We start from the raw sequence: 17,486 nt of genomic DNA, 5'->3' as shown, positions 1-17,486 counted from the left end.
ATATTGCCCTGATCAGATTGTCCGTCGATGTGTGCATGATTCTGAGTTTCATTCCATTTTAAGCTTTTGTCATACATATGCATGTGGTGGTCACTTTGGCACACAAAGAACAGCATTTAAGGTGTTACAATGTGGGTTCTATTGGCCTAGTATCTTTTAGGATGCTAGAACTTTTTGCTTAACATGTGATAAATGCAAAAGAACAGGAAAAATAAGTGCAAGGGATCAAATGCCGCAGATTTCCATCCTCAATGTTGAAATTTTTTACGTTTGAGGTATTGATTTTATTGGTCACTTTCCTTCCTCGAATGGTTTCATGTATATTTTGCTTGTAGTTGATTATATGTCAAAGTGGGTGGAAGCAAAAGCCACCTGAACTAATGATTCTAAAGTGGTTGCAGATTTCATTAGAACTAACATATTTGCAAGGTTTGGCATGCCACGAGTAATCATCAGTGATGGAGGGTCTCACTTTTGCAATCGAACCATTGAGGCGTTGTTGAGGCAGTACAATGTCAACATAAGGTTTCTACACCTTACCATCCTCAAACAAATGGCCAAGCTGAGGTTTCGAATCGAGAGATCAAACAGATTCTAGAGAAGATTATTGGGCCAACAAGGAAGGATTGGAGTTTGCGTTTGGAGGATGCGTTGTGGGCATATCGCACGGCATATAAAACACCTTTTGGCATGTCCCCATTTCGGCTCATCTATGGCAAACCATGTCATCTTCCGATAGAATTGGAGCACAAGGCGCATTGGGTCGTCAAAACATTCAACATGGACCTTGACGCCACTGGAATTCATAGAAAGCTCCAATTAAATGAACTTGAAGAGATTAGGCATGAGGCTTATGAAAACGCCCAAATTTACAAGGAGAATACGAAGGCTTTCCATGACAAGATGATTCAAGGCAAATCATTCTCCATTGGGCATAAAGTGTTACTCTTTAATTCCCGCCTTCGCTTGTTTCCTGGTAAGCTGCGTTCCAAATGGATTGGTCCTTTTGTGGTTACTAATGTTTTTCCTCATGGTGTAGTCCAAATACAAAGTTTGTAGACGCAAAAAGAATTCAAGGTAAATGGGCATCGTTTGAAGCCCTATTATGAGGCATTTGAGGAGCATGTCGTGGAGAATGTACCCCTCCATGCCATGGGCCCTATTCAAGCTTAAATAGAGGTATCGTCCGGCTGTAAGGCGTTAAAGCAACCCATGTATTCAAATGAGGAAGATTTTTTAATCGCTCCACAAGCAGTTTTGCATTTTAAAAACCTTCCCTTTTCTGCATTTTTATTTTGCCTGATTGTCATTTTTAATTTATTTGTTTGTTGCATATTTAATTATTTTTGGGTTTGGATTTATTTTTGAGACATTGACAGATATGCAAGGTATTTTCACATTAAAATTCGTGGAAAAGAAACAGGAGACAGAAAAATACAAAAGGGAGCCTTCACAAAGGCTGTTTAGGAGAAGTCTCAGTAGTAGGCGAAGTCACAGAAGGATGAGGTATCGGAGGTTTATCATTTGGAGTTTCACTACGCGGTACAGCCCCAGAAGACGAAGGCAAATGCTATTGGAACAAACCCACAAACCTCTGATGATCAAGTAAAATCTGACCATCAGATTCTTGCATCTGGTCAATCTTTCTCTTCATGTTTGTAGCATAGTTATGTGCAAGCCTGTGCAACTGTTTATTCTCATACTTAAGCCCTCTAATCTCCTGCTTAAGACTCATCACTTCAGCCACCAATGATTCAACTTGACGGGTTCAAGCAAATAGGCGTTGGGCCATATTAGACACGGAACCCGCACACTGCACACTGAGAGCCAGAAAATCCTTAACAGCCAACTCATCAGACCGTTTGGTCAGCAGTCTGTTATCTTTAGGAGTGACAAGGTTCCGGGCCGCCACTACAACAGTCATGTCATTCTTCATCACCAAATCCCCAACGGTAAGAGGACCAGTAGGGGATATGAAGGATGGGCGCCATATGTTGTCTGGAGAAGGCATGGCAGCCTCTTAACCAAGGTTCAAGTCAAAACGACAGTCGGAGGGGCCAGACATTTTCAAAGGTGTTGAAGAAAGAAGAGGTCGGACAAGTCAAGATCTTAGAAGTGCAAGAAGGGAGTTTCTACAAGTGCAAATTCAAGTGTGCTTTGAAATGAACTGCGTGCCTCTATAAAAATCAACACTCGACGGGATTTCAAATATCGAAGAGGCGAGCTCAGAATTCAAAAAGGCCAATTCAAAAATCGAAGAGGTACTAGCTTTCTCAAAAGTTGGGCTTGCTCAGAAACCACGGCCCATCCTCTTTTCCAGATTTGTCCGCACTTATCACATGCAACCTCTGCACTCGACGGAGCTTAGAATTCAAAGAGGCAAGCTCAGAAACCAGAGAGGCATCTGCTTTTCCAGACGTGTCAACATCTGTCACATGCACGCCCAGCTTTGCGAAAATCACGGGCAGTTTGTCGAAACGCCGATTCCAGATATCGAAGAGGCATATGCTTTATCCAGACATGTCAGTATCCATCACATGCACACTCAGCCTTGCGGAAATTACGGGCAATCTATCGAAGATTTTTGGTGAAGTATGAAGCACGTGAAGTTACTGTTCAATCATCCAACAGTTGCCGACAAAAGTGAAAGAATAGTACCGGTTATTATTTCCTATAAATGTCGACCTTCACCCCCCATAGCAAGGTAGACATACATAACCTTTCTTCATCTTCGAGAATGCCTTCCCAACGAATCCTCTCGAGTCACTCAATGTTCCTTATTCCTTGAGGTACCTTTGCAAACAACTTATCCAAAGCAAAAATATTTCATATCATGAAGGTTGAAAGCAAGAGTATCTCATATCATGCTTTCTCCATGTCCATCTCCTTGTCGTTGTTTTCATCTGCGGAACAAGGAGAAAAAGAGCAATCAGCCAGCACTTGGTATCAATCTTCCGGAACCGACTGCTTGGAAACCCTTCTGATTGCTTACCTAGCCTGCTCTCGGGTACTCATCTTCAACATCTTGTGCTTCTTCTTCATCTACCACATCTGCCTGGGGAACAGATAAGGGAAGTGAAAATGATACCTCAAAGCATGTGGAGACAATGTGCTAATTCTTGCCCAACTAGGGACAAGGAGAAAGAAAGCAAGAAGTGGGCACTTGGAAAGATTAAAAAAAGAAATAGACCATCACCTCTACCATGTGCCTGCCTGCCATGTAGAAGAAACAAGTAGAGAAGAATGCAGACTGCACAATCAAATCAACCCAGCAGAAGGAGTCTAATTTGAAACCAAGGAACTCTCGCTCAGAATTCCAAACCAGTTTAAGATCAAAGCTGTGGAAAGACAACAAGATCATCTATCTCCAAAACCAGATTTGCGTTCTTAAACTCTACTATGTTTGATTTTTACTTTGCCATACTTGTCATGTTAATTCATTGTTTGTTTGATTGTTTGCTTATGTTTGTGTGAGTTTATGCTTGAAACATTGAGGACGATGTTTGATTTAAGTGTGGGGGGGGGGGGGTAACCAAGTTGTTTTGCATGAAATTCGTGGGAGTTTATGACCCATTACTTCTAAGTGTTGTTCCTTGCTGTTTTTAAGTGTTTTTAAGCTGTTTTGGAGTGTTTTAGTGTGTTTTGACATAAAAATCCGGAAATCTCATAAAAATTTGAAAAATTGTTTTGGAAAAAAAAAACCCAAAAAGAGTTGTTTTTGTGTGTTTATTGGTGTCTTAAGGTACCTTCCAACACAATGATGAAGATTTGGTTTTAAATTACATGACTGTTAAAGAGAGTTATAAACATGGATGAAAATTTGATTTACTCTTTGGTGTATGCTTGGTTGTGGTTTAAATTTATGAATTCACATGCAATCATAAAAGAAAAATCAGTTTTTGTAACATGCTTGAAGGAAGGAACTCAAATTAATGCTACAACCTTGTGAGACTTGAGCCTAAACGTTTATTTGGAGAGTTAATAATCTGTGCATTCTTGTTTTCTAAAGTCGTTGCATGATCTCATTATTCTTTGCTTGGTTACTACTTAGAAGGCGCTTCATCATCTAGTTCCAAATGCTAGAACTCATGCCCATTTCATTCAAAGCATGCTATGGATTTGCATAACACATATTCAAGATGAAGTTGTGTAGTGACCACCACCAAAGCCAAATTGTCGTGTATCCTACTTCATTATATGTTTAAGTTTAGCCCCGTTGAGCCTTGTGTAGCCTATGTTCTTTGTTAACCCACACTATCCTCACATAGCCTAGATTAAGACCATCCATACCCTTGTTCTTGAAGCATAGTAAAGCATGACTCAAAATGAATTCCTTTTGATTAATGTATTACAGAAAACAAGTGTGGGGGAAGTGATTCTTGTTGTGTGTGTGTGCCAAAGTCCTTAATGAGGCACGGGTAGGAAAGAAAAAGAAAAAGAAAAAAAAATTCGTGGAAAATAGAATGAAAAGAAGAAAAGTTGTGAAAAAGATCTTTAAAGTGTTATTTGTTGAAGAAAGGGTCCAAAAACATTGAATTCGGCCCTAAGTGTTGCATGAATCTTCCCTTTGTATTTAAAAGTTGATTCTGCATTCTATAGTGAATTCCAAGTGTCGATTTCATTGCTTTGCTTGATATCGCTTTAAGAACGTTTGTTACCCCTATCCTTTCTTTGTTAGCCATTACTCCCAAGCCCCGTTACAACCCTTGACTTCTATCTTGAGTGTTATGTGTTTCAATTTGTGAAGTTTGAATTTGGTATGAGCATATGGTGTCACTAGTTCTTGCATCTAAGTAATAGCATTCCATTCATGAGATCATATTTAAACATGCTTATTAACTCCAGAAATTGCTTTCTTTGTTGTAACATATGTGAATAATAGTCTTTCATGTTTACATCAATCTTCTCACATATAACTAGTGTAGGGTGTGTAGTCAGAAAATGTGTGTGAAAATAGAGAGTATCTAGTAAGGAATTGAGGGAATTCTCTAAGGCATGTTACTACATTCAAAATGTTGTTTTAATTGATTAAATGTGAACTAGTGAATGGTGATTATGATTAAGTATGCTCTAAGGTAAGGATTGCTTAAATCTATGTAAGTGATGATCTCTGGCATGTCATGTTTCATTAAAAATCCCTGAGGCAAATGTTGGAAGGTCTAGGTTATGTTTTGTTGTTTCGTTTGTTTTGTTTTGCTCGAGGACTAGCAAAAGCTAAGTGTGGGGGAATTTGATAGGAGCATATTTATGCGACTTAGTTAGCTTGTTCTTGTGCACTTTTTATTTCTTAGTCAATTATGTATTTTAAGCTATTTTCGTGTGTTTTTAGGTCCTAATAACAAAGTTGGCAAGGAAGTGCATTTTGGTGCATTTTGGAGCATTTTTTAGCCAAGATTGAATAGTGCAAGCATGGAGACATGAAGATGGACGTTTTTGAAGATTAGAAGGCTGGAAATCAGCATGTGTGTGTGCAAATGTGTTGATTTTGGGCTGAAATGGTGAAGAGCATGTGTGAGCACATGCAAAGACAACATGCATACACACACATGCAAACTGCACAGCACATGGGCAAAGAGAAAGGCACACTATGGACAGCTTGGCATGGGCAGAAAATGGGTGGATTGGTGGCTGAAATGATGAAGAATATGTGTGTGCAAATGTAAGAGGAAACACACACATATGGGCAACAGAAAATAAAGAATGAAAGAGTGGAAAGGATGAGTACATGGACAGCTTGGCATGGGCAGAAAAGGTGTGGATTGGTGGCTAAAATGATGAAGAACATGTGTGTGCAAATGTAAGAGGAAACACACACACATGGGCAAAAGGAAACACACACACATGGGCAAAGGAAACACACACACATGGGCAGCAGAAAATAAAGAATGAAGGAGTGGAAATGATGAGTACATGGACAGCTTGGCATGGGCAGAAAAGGTGTGGATTGGTGGCTGAAATCATGAAGAACATGTGTGTGCAAATGTAAGAGGAAACACACACACATGGGCAAAGGAAAGGCATGGCATGGGCAGCCACATTCCCATATTCACAAACACATTCAGCCATTATTCCTTCCCCTTGCCGTGACCTACACCTACTCATCCACCCACTACACCCATTACATCCACTCATTACAACTCCATACACTCCTCTCCCTAGCCTATAAATACATCCACCCTTCACCATAACCAAGATATACCATTCCCTAGCCATGAGCACCTCACATTCATCCATATATTCCCACATCCCACAAACACATACAATTACATTCCCTTGCCGTGGCACTCATCCAACCAAAAACCAAACACAAATCCATACATTCCCTTCCCCTTGCCGTGGCATCCATCAAACGTAAATATATTCATAACCTTTCCATAAATCCATACACATCCTTAGATACTTGTGCTGCAACAAGGTGGTGAAGACGAAGGTCCTTGGTGTTTCAAGCTTGAAACTTTGGAGCGTTTTAGGTGTACTTCATTCTTGCTTTCAATATCTACTTTGTTATTTTCTGATTTTGTTGCAATTATTAGTAACTAAACCCCCCTTAGCTAGGGGGAAATTCAAAGCCATGAACATACTTGCAATATGAATTGATTACCTTTAGTTGTGATTTCATAAGTTGTGAATTCAATTTGTTTAGCTGCTTGATTGTTAACTTATTCATGTATGTTTATTAAGAGTGCGCACTTAGTTGCATGCATGAATATGATGCTAGAATATAAGGGAGTTTCACCTAATAGTTACAAACTTATATTCACAAGTAGTGGAGGTCGCTTATAAACGATCGCGTTAAATGAATTGTTGGCAGGAGTTTCATGCTCATCATAGTAACCAATGCCTCGTCAATACTTATAGTTTTCATAATGCTTAATGATCTTTGATTGTTTCTTTATTGTGTTGTTCATGTAAAGGACTTTTGAAGAATGCTTGAATTGTTGTATGCGCTTTCCCACCCAATTCAATAACTTAAGGAGAACTTGAAGGTTAATTTAAGCAGACTTAATTAACATGGGGTGTTGAGTTTCATGATTCATTGAAAAAACAACTGAAAATTGGTTTATGTGCAAGTGTGTCATGTGTGGAGAAGAACCCTCTACCTAGCCCATCATCCATAGTTTACCCAAATTCGTCCAAAATCTGTTTTAGCTGACAATCTGTTTGTTTTGTTTTCAAATTCGTCAAAATCCAATCCCCCTTTACTTTAAAGTGTTTTATTAGTCAAAATCTGTTTTGATTTGTGTTTTTAAGTGTCTTGAGTCAAGTTAGAACCCAATATCGTCCAAACCCATCCCTAGAGTCAGTTTAGAGTCTAATTCATTGTTTTAAGCTGTTTTGAGTTTTTTAAATTAGTTTTGAGTCTTTTTAGTTTGTATTGCATCTTTTGAGTCTAGTTTGCTGTTTTAAACTTAATTCTACATTTTTAAGTCAGTTTCAGATGTTTTAGCAATCCCTCCTAATCCCTGGCCTAGAACAATCCCTACTTACATTCTTTACTACAATTGACAACAAGGGGGTTTAATTTGTGTGTTAAGTTAATTTTCGCATCAATATCTCTCAAATTTATGAATTAAAGGTTAAGTTGTTCAGGCTTCATCAAAAGGGCTGGCCAGTTGGTGTGTATTACGCTGACCTCAAGTCCATTTGGCATGAGCTACATCAACAGAGACCAATTAATATGGAATGTGCTGCCGATCTCAAGACACTTCGAGAATAAATTCAAATTGATCGTGTGTATGCCTTCTTGGCGGGTTTAGATGACATCTTTGATAAAGTACGTAGTGATATTCTACGTACTCAACCATTACCATCTGTTGAGGAAGTGTTTTTTGTTGTTAGGCGTGAAGCACAATGATATGCCACCATGATGGGTGGGAGTAACAACCAAAGGGGGTTGCCGTTCATGGCCATGGTCTTTCGGCCACATACAACTTCCCGTCCTAACAATTCTTCTAATCAATCTTTCAATTCTCGTTCCTTTACCCGAGAAAACAAAGATGATTTGAAGTGTACTTTATGTGGTCAAACCTGCCATACTGAAGATATATGTTTTTCTAAGCATGGGGGTACCTGATTGGTAACTAGAATTTAAGAAAAAATTACGTGCCAAGGATCGTGAAGCAGCAAGGTCCAGTGGAGGCCGTGCCTCCCTTGCCACAGCTACACCAATAGCCCAGGAGGCCGGGGCTAGCTCAGGTGATCCTAGTTAAACTTTGTTGACTCATACTACTCCTGGTGATTCGTCCTCCAATACAGGTACTATGGGGCGTGTTTTCTTAGCCTCTGAAATTGAGCAACATAAAGGTTGGATTCTTGATTCTGGTGCAACTAAACATATGACATATGATAAAAATATGTTTCAATATATGACAATGTTACACAGGAAAAGCATAGCAACTGCCAATGGGACTCTTGTACCCTTGTGTGGCACAGGCACTGTGCAACTCTCCCCATCTCTTCCGTTACATCATTGCTTATTCGTTCCGTCTTTGTCCCATTATTTATTATCAATACCACAAGTTACTAAACAATTGGATTGTGTTGTCCTAATGTATCCATCCTTTTGTCTACTTCAGGATATTCAGACCAATGTGGCACTAAGAGAGAGGGGTTGTACTATATGGATGATGTCGTTCCTAGTAGGGCTAATGCAGTTCAAGCATCACATGATAGTAATTTGCAAGAAGTATGGTTATTGCATCGTTGGTTAGGGCATGCATCTTTTGGATATTTACGGCATATGTTGCCTAGTCTATTTAGTAGAATAAATGAATCAGACTTACATTGTGAAGTATGTATTCTTGCTAAAAGACATCGTGCTTTATTTCCTCCTAGTATGAATAAAAAGTCCTTGCCATTTGAACTTGTGCACTCTGATGTTTGGGGGCCTTCTCCAGTTGTTGCTCCTTCTAACATTAAATGGTTTGTTACGTTTGTTGATGATTATACTCATATGACTTGGCTATATGTGTTGAAAAATAAAAGTGATGTTGGTATGGTATTTCATTCTTTCTCTCATATGATTCAGATACAATATTCGTCTGTGATTAAAGTACTTCATTCTGACAATGGTGGTGAGTACATTAATTTTGAGTTGTCAAAGTTTCTTCGTGCTTGAGGCATCCTCCATGAAACAATTTGTCCTCATACCTTGCAACAAAATTGGGTTGCTGAACGGAAGAACTGCCACCTTCTAGAAACAGCTCGTGCTCTTATGATTAGAGCCTCTGTTCCTAAGGTTTTTTGGCCTGAAGCTATCACTTATGCCATATATGTGATTAACAGTATGCCATCTCGGGTTCTGGATTTTCAAACACCTCTTCAAGTCCTCACTCAACATGCTCTAGTGGTGTCAACTCATACTCTCACTCCTCGAGTATTTAGGTGTGTGGCTTATGTGCATATTTAGAAAATTCATCGCACAAAGTTAGATCTGTGTGCCCTCCGGTGTATGTTTGTGGGCTTCTCACCTCACCAAAAAGGCTATAAATGCTATCACCCTGAAACTCAGCATATGTATGTAACCATAGATGTGACCTTTTCTGAATTAGAGTTTTTTATCATTCCGTGCATTTATCTTCAGATCACCAGGGGGAGAACATTATTGGTGATCTGTAGTGGTTAGATCTAGGGGGAGACACCATTTCAAATAATACTAGCACCGAACCTACCACTGAACCGGATTCTGCCGAGAATACTAATGTTGAAGTTCATACCATGCATCAGGACGTTCCTGCCGAGGAACCGGAATACCCAAGAGACTGTCGAATTGGCTTCTGAGCAGCCAAGAAAGAGTTATACCGAGCCCAGTACACAGTTGCAGCAGCCATATGCCGAATCTGCTAATGTGCCCTCCTCTCTCTCTAGCTCCAAAGTGTCGCCCAATGCATCTTCTCTGAATATACATGAGGTAAGTACCGTGGATGATTATGTAATTAATCCAAGTTATAATGTAAATGCATAGATAATGTAAATGCATATAGGTTTCCGCCAAGACAAAATCAAGGTGTGCCACCTGATAGGTTTTCTCCTGAAGGGAAGGTGAAGTATCCAATAGCCAACTATGTCTCATGCAGTGGTCTTGCACTGGAACGCCAAACCTTGGTGAACAATATGGAGTCTATTCAAGTACCAACTCGAGTGGAGGAAGCTCTAAAGGATCCAAAGTGGGCAAAAGCAATGGATGAGGAAATGTTGGCGTTAAAAAAAATAATACCTGGGAAGTGACGTGTTTACCAAAAGGAAAAAGGATAGTTGGATGCCGGTAGGTGCTTACAATTAAATACAAAGCCGATGGATCGATAGACTGGTACAAAGCAAGGTTGGTAGCTAAAGGATACACTCAAACATATGGTGTAGATTACCAAGAAACTTTCTCTCCAGTTGCCAAGATGAATACGGTACGTGTTCTGATTTCTTTAGCTGCCAATATGGACTGGCCATTAAAACAGTTTGATGTGAAAAATGCATTTCTCCATGGAAATTTGGAGGAAGAAGTATATATGGATTTTCCTCCTGGTATAGTGCTTATGGGAATACTGGAGTTACTCGCTCTTCAAAAGGTATTTTCTTGTCTCAACGTAAGTATGTTCTAGATTTATTAAGGGAAACTGGTATGCTAGGGTGTAAGCCGGTAGACACTCTTATTGTTGAAAAGCATCATCTGTGTTTAGATCCAAATCAAAAGTCAGTTGATAAAGGGAGATATCAGAGACTTGTAGAAAGACTAATTTATTTGGCTCATACACGTCCAGATATCGCCTATGTTGTAAGTGTAGTAAGTCAGTTTATGCATTCACTGAATATGGATCATATGGCTGCTGTTATGTGTATCTTAGCATATTTGAAGTATGCGCCAGGAAAATGAGTTATGTATAGGAAGCACGGGCATTTGACGATTGAAGGGTTCACCGATGCTGATTGGGCAAGAAATGTCAGTGATAGAAAATCTACTTCTCGGTATTTTATTTTCGTATGACAGAATTCAGTTACATGGCGAAGTAAAAAATAGAATGTGGTATCACGATCTTCAGCTAAGGCTGAGTACAGGGGCATGGCCCACGACATTTGTGAAATTCTTTGGCTTCGAAAACTTCTTTGGAGTCTTGGGTTCAAAACAAAGGAGACCATGAAACTATATTGTGATAACAAGTCAGTGAGAGATATAGTTGATAATCCGGTTCAGCATGATAGGACAAAACATGTGGAGGTTGATCGACATTTCATTAAAGAGAAGCTCGAGAAGAAAATTGTGTCTATACCGTTTGTGAAATTGGAGGAGCAACTTGCAGATTCTTACTCATGCGGTGTCTAGTCAAAAGTTTGATGACTCACTTGTCAAGTTGGGCATGTGTGACATCTATGCACCAACTTGAGGGGGAGTGTAAAACGTAAGTCAATATTTAGAAAGAAAAAGGAATGTAAATAAGGTAAATACTAGGAATCCTTTATTAGGCAGGATATTGTCTATACCCTTTATTATTTGTTTCCTTATAGAACAAGGATTGTATATGTATATATTTCAAAGAAGTAATACAAGAAAGATTATCCCCGTAAAATTCTATTTTATGAGTATGAAACACTTCATAGATACTGTTGCAACTTTCAGTTCATGCTGAAAGAAACTCTTTGTTTCACCGTCTTTTATACATGTAGTCCAACTCTTGGTAGTTTCATGTTTTCCGTATAAGATCATTAAACTACATATTGATATATGAGGCAAGAATTCTGAAATGCAGAAATAGGTGTTGGGGTATTAAAATGTGTAAATATAGTTTGTTCTCTTTGCTGGGTTTTAATGCAAGTCTAGTTACTGTTAACATGTAGTCCTAAACTGGTTGATAGCCCAGGACAACATTGTGCCAATCTCGGGAGCCCAAAATGCAGAACAGGCTACAAAATTTGCAGGTGCACTCGGATGGCGGCTCAACAGTTAAGAAGTAGCCGAATTGCGCGCTTTGGCTATAGAGATAAAACCTGTTACTCGTTTCCCAGTCAAAAAAATTATAAATTCTTACACGAGCATCAAGGCTGTAAATTCTTCTATACAAAAATATGTACACACTTCACATCTAATTCAAATTTGACATATCTAATTTAAGAGTGATTGCAGGCTGACCATTGATGTAGCAAAATTGACATATTTCAAATCTATAGCCACACTATAACTAGTAAGCTCAGTCACACACTATCATTGTGGTCTTAGAACAAGTTCGTAAGTGTTTCTTCAGATGGAAATGATCCAGTCGAAGAACTAACATCAAACTGGTGACAATATTGATTTCATTATCCTACTTCTTAGTCCGACAGTGCACCAAACGCTTCACTAAGCTAGTCCATCTTAACTAGTCTAAGCCAGTCCAACTTAGTCCCTGAAGTTAGTCCAGTCCGAGACAATCCGGTGCAACAAACGCACCCTATAGAATTCCTCCTCCACATAAAAGAGAAAAAGGAAAAAAATCATTTTTTATAGAAAAAATGTTATGAAGAATGTATTTTTGTATCAGGATTGAATATCACATGATGTGGTGCATATGACCATCATTTGATGAGATAATATTATTGATTGATGTGACATTTACGCATAATTTGTCTAAGTATTATTGTTTTTTTTTAACACTTCGAAATTAAATAAAAATAATTTGGTGATTATACAATTGCAAAATTGATTTTAGTTAACATCTTTTAATACAAGCCATAGTCTATTTTATATCCTTCTAAGTTGCTGGCAAGAGATTCAAACTCAAAGACATAAGGAGAAGTACATCCACTCTAACTAATATAATTTCTTTCATGTTTGCGAGTAATGTTAAAATTAGGTGGTGACATTGACTTTGAAATTTTATGTACATTTTTCAATCATCTATATACAAGTGTATGATCAATTAATTATGGAAATTTTTTTAATATTTGCTTTTTTAACATTTTGTTACAAAAGTGGGGAATGGATAGGAAGAGACACATCAAAAGGAAAAGGAAAAAAACAATTATACAATATATGACCACTGTTCTAAAAATCAGCTAGGCATTGGACGGTCGGATGCCGATCCGATTTGCTCTAAGTCGGATCACAAAATTAGAAATACATTGGGCGGGGACTAAGTGGGGGTATGTGCAAAGTGTCGGAATCTGGAAAAAAATTGTTGCAGCGACGAGCGTTTGGCGTTCGTGCAGGGAAGAAGATGATTTCCCTTATTTTTTATTGTGTCACCCACATTTGTCCTCCTTTATCTCTCTTTAAGATGGTGGGACCACTATCTTCTCTTTTCTTTTTATATATTTTTAAACCTCACATCATCTTCTCTTCTGACTCATTTTCAAGAAAATCAATCGATCCAATCCTCTTCTATGCTTTATTTTTTTTATTCTTTTTTAGGATATATTTATGAATTTTTTTCAAGACCACACCTTATAATTACACACTTAAAATTCTCCTTACACATATATTTTTTTTTTCTAAATAACTTGTTATTCAATATTTATCTATATATTATATAGTAAATTGACTTAAATTATATGATATACAATAAATTTACTCAAATCCGCCTAGGCTCTCGCCTAGCCGCCTAGGTGCTAGGCGCCAGCTGACAGCCCAACTAGCGCCTAGCGTCTTTTAGAACCTTGTATATGACATCAAAGAGGGATGGGATCATGGGATGGATTTAAAGCATGATTGATAAAGTCCATAATATATATTGAGAGCTGCTAGACCTACATCATTGTCTTATTTTTCCACTCACATTATAATTTCACCCACCTTAAAAAGTTAAAAAATTAAAATGATATTTCCTCACCCACTATTATTCCCAAAATAACCTTTAATATATACATACATATGAAATTATAAAATTGTCCCTTAAAAAATATAACAAAATAATATGTAAATGAAAACCACTAAAGTTTGCAAATTCATATGGAAATGACAGAAGTATCCAAATTCAAAAGAATTCGACAATAACAAATTCAAAAAATACGATGGACAAATTCAAATTACCTACACACAAATTATTCTTCTACCTTTTCAATGGTAACATAATCTTTTACCTCTTCCGTAGAAGCGTCATCTTCCACCTATTCAATGAAAAAGTTATCTTCTAAGTCCATTGATATTTTTTTACTCTCTAAATGAAAGGAGATGAAAATATGAGTTAGGGTTTTAAGGTAGACAAATCGTCACCCCGTCACATCCCGGCCCGGACCCCCACCACATCTCGGGCTTGATTCCATCGTAGCACGATACTGTCCGCTTTAGGCCTCGATCATGCCCTCACGATTTTGTTTCTGGGAACTCGCTCGAGAACTTCCCGATGGGTAACCCATCATGGGATTGCTTTCGCACGAACTCACTTAATTTTAGAGTTCTGATGGAACCCAAAGCCAGTGAGCTCCCAAAAGGTCTCATGCTAGGTAGAGATGGGAATATACATATAAGGCTTAGAGAATCCACTCCCCTGGGCAATGTAGGATGTTATAATCCACCCCCTTAGAGGCTCGACGTACTCATTGATAGGAGCATATTTATGCAACTTAGTTAGCTTGTTTCTTGGCATTTACTTAGTTTAATTCTAGTTATTTTAGTACTTTAAGCTATTTTCGTGTGTTTGTAGGTTCAAATAACAAAGTTAGCAACAAAGTGCTATTTAGAGCATTTTGGAGCATTTTTGGGCCAAAATTGGATAGTGTAAGCATGGAGACATGAGGATGGACGTTTTTGAAGATTTAAAGGCTAGAAATCAGCATGTTTGTGTGCAAGTGTGTTGACCTACAATTACCAAACATCCATCCACTACACCCATTACATCCACTCATTACCAAACACTCACCTACTACACACATTACATCCACTCATTACCACAACACTCACCCACTACACCCATTATATCCACTCATTACCAAACACTCACCCATTACACCCATTACACCCACTCATTACCAAACATCCATCCATTACACCCATTACATCCACTCATTACCAAACACTCACCTACTACACCCATTACATCTACTCATTACCAAACATCCACCCTTCACCATAACTCACCTATATCCATCCACCACCATAATTTACCACTCATCCATCAAACCACACCTTGTGCCTCAACAAAAAGAAGAAGAATGACCCTTGGACGTGCTTGCCATTCAAGTTGGATTGTTAGAGCGTTTTTAGGTGTTTTCATTCTTTTGTTTTCAATGTCTAAATTTTTTATCTTTGCTTTGTGAGTATGAGGAACTAAACCCCCCTTAGCTAGGGGGAATTCGAAACCATGTTCATGCTTGCAATATGATTTGATTACCTTCAGTTGTGATTTCATAAGTTGTGAATTCAATTTGTTTAACTGCTTGATTGATAACTTATTCCTGTATGTTTATTAAGAGTGCACACTTAGTTTGCATTCATGAATATGATGCTAGAGTATAAGGGAGTTTCACCTAATAGTTACAAACTTATATTCACAAGTAGTGGAGGTCGCTTATAAACGATCGTGTTAAATAAATTCTTAGCAAGAGTTTCATGCTCATCATAATAACGAATGCCTCGTCAATACTTATAGTTTTAATAATGCTTAATGATCTTTGATTGTATCTTTATTGTGTTGTTCACGTAAAGAACTTTAGAAGAATGCTTGAATTGTTGTATGCGATTTCCCATCCAATTCAATAACTTAAGGAGAACTTGAAGGTTAATTTAAGCGGACTTAATTAACCTGGGGTGTTGAGTTTCATGATTGATCGAAAGAACAACTGAAAATTGGTTTATGTGCAAGTATGTCATGTGTGGAGAAGAACCTCCTAGCTAGCCTTTCATCCATTCAATTTACTCAAATTCGTGCAGATTTCATTAGTTCTTTAATTTACTTGTTTTGTTTTCAAATTCGTCAAAACCAAAACCCCCTTTACTTTAAAGTGTTTTATTAGTCAAAATCTGTTTTGATTTGTGTTTTTAGGTGTCCCAAAAGTGTGTTAGAGTCCAAATCTACCCAGTTTGTGTTTTTAGGTAGATTTGAGCGTTTTTAGCTTGTTTTGAGTCCTTTGAGTTTATTTTCAGTTCTTTGACTCTAGTTTAGTGTTTTTAACTTTGTTTATATGTTTTTAAGTCAGTTTAGAGGTTTTAGCAAGCCCTCCTAATCCCCGGTTTAGAACGATCCCTACTTGCATTTATACTACAATTTGACAACAAGAGGGTTTAATTTGTGTGTTAAGTTAATTTTCGTACCACTGTAGCACGATATTGTCCGCTTTGGGCCCCGACCACGCCCTCACAATTTTGTTTCTAGGAACTCACACGAGAACTTCCCAATGGATCACCCATCATAGGATTGCTCTCGCATGAACTCGCTTAACTTCGGAGTTCCGATGGAACCTGAAGCTAGTGATCTCCCAAAAAGCCTCGTGCTAGGTAAAGATGGGAATATATATATATATATATATATAAGGCTTAAAAAATCCACTCCCTTGGGCGATGTGGGATGTTACACTGATACCAAATTGTTACATCCCGGCCCAAGCTCGACTCCGCCATAGCACGATATTGTCCGCTTTGGGCCCCGATCACGCCATCACGGTTTTGTTTCTGGGAATTCACACGAGAACTTCCCAGTGGGTCACCCATCCTGGGATTGCTCTCTCGCGAACTCGCTTAACTTCGGAGTTCCTACGGAATCCGAAGCCAGTGAGCTCCCAAAAGGCCTTGTGTTAAGTAGAGATGGTAATATACATATAAGGTTTAGAGGATCCACTCTTCTGAGCGATGTGGGATGTTACATCACCCATGCCCAACCTTTATTTTTTTAGATTAAGCAAAAAAAGATAATTAATGTCTTTATCAGTGTTTTTGCAAATGAACAAACTTGTAATTAAAAAATTTATTAAAAGATTTGTGGAAAAATAAGACATTGGAGTGGAAATAACATTACTCCATATAAATCATGTTTTTTTTTTTTTTGGGAAAACTTATAAATCATGAAACTTTATTAGACCTTTCTGTTTAATCTTTTACAAATGTGACCAAAAAGTTGTTGGTACACGGACCCACAAGTTTGGTCTTTCTTTTACTCTCTGGGGTCTTGCTGCTTAATTAGCTTACATTCACTGAATTTGTTACCCAATCTTCCACCTTCCTTACTTCTTAGTCAATTGACTAGACTGCTGATGTTTTATATGGTTTCCTATTACATCATTTAGTCATTGTTGTATAATATTACGTAATATTAAAAATAAAAGAAAAAGTTGTAAAGAAAAATCAAACTTTCAGAGAAAATTGTAGTAATGGTCTTCAAGTTTAATTCTATTGGAAGAATGATCTCTCAGCTAAAAATTCATAATCATTGGTCTCTTAACTCATCAAAACGTACATTTATGGTCATTTTTGTCAACTCCATAAGAATTCCGTCAAAATGGATTATGTTGGAGGAACTGTTGCTACAATTGAGTTAAAATATAGGGACCATTTCTCCAATTGGTTAAAGTTGAAGGACCATTTCTCTAAT

At 38.0% G+C, this 17,486-nt stretch overlaps 1 pseudogene; it reads left to right on the top strand.

Moving 5' to 3' along the window:
- LOC126584313 (uncharacterized oxidoreductase At1g06690, chloroplastic-like) overlaps positions 1–12,086 on the top strand; it is a 44,912-nt pseudogene extending 32,826 nt beyond the window's left edge.
- Positions 12,087–17,486: the final 5,400 nt, after the last annotated feature.

This window comes from Malus sylvestris, chromosome 10, assembly GCF_916048215.2.
Source record: "Malus sylvestris chromosome 10, drMalSylv7.2, whole genome shotgun sequence".
Taxonomy (NCBI): domain Eukaryota; kingdom Viridiplantae; phylum Streptophyta; class Magnoliopsida; order Rosales; family Rosaceae; genus Malus; species Malus sylvestris.
Note: the sequence above shows the minus strand (reverse complement) of the source record. Positions and strands in the feature narration are given on the sequence as shown.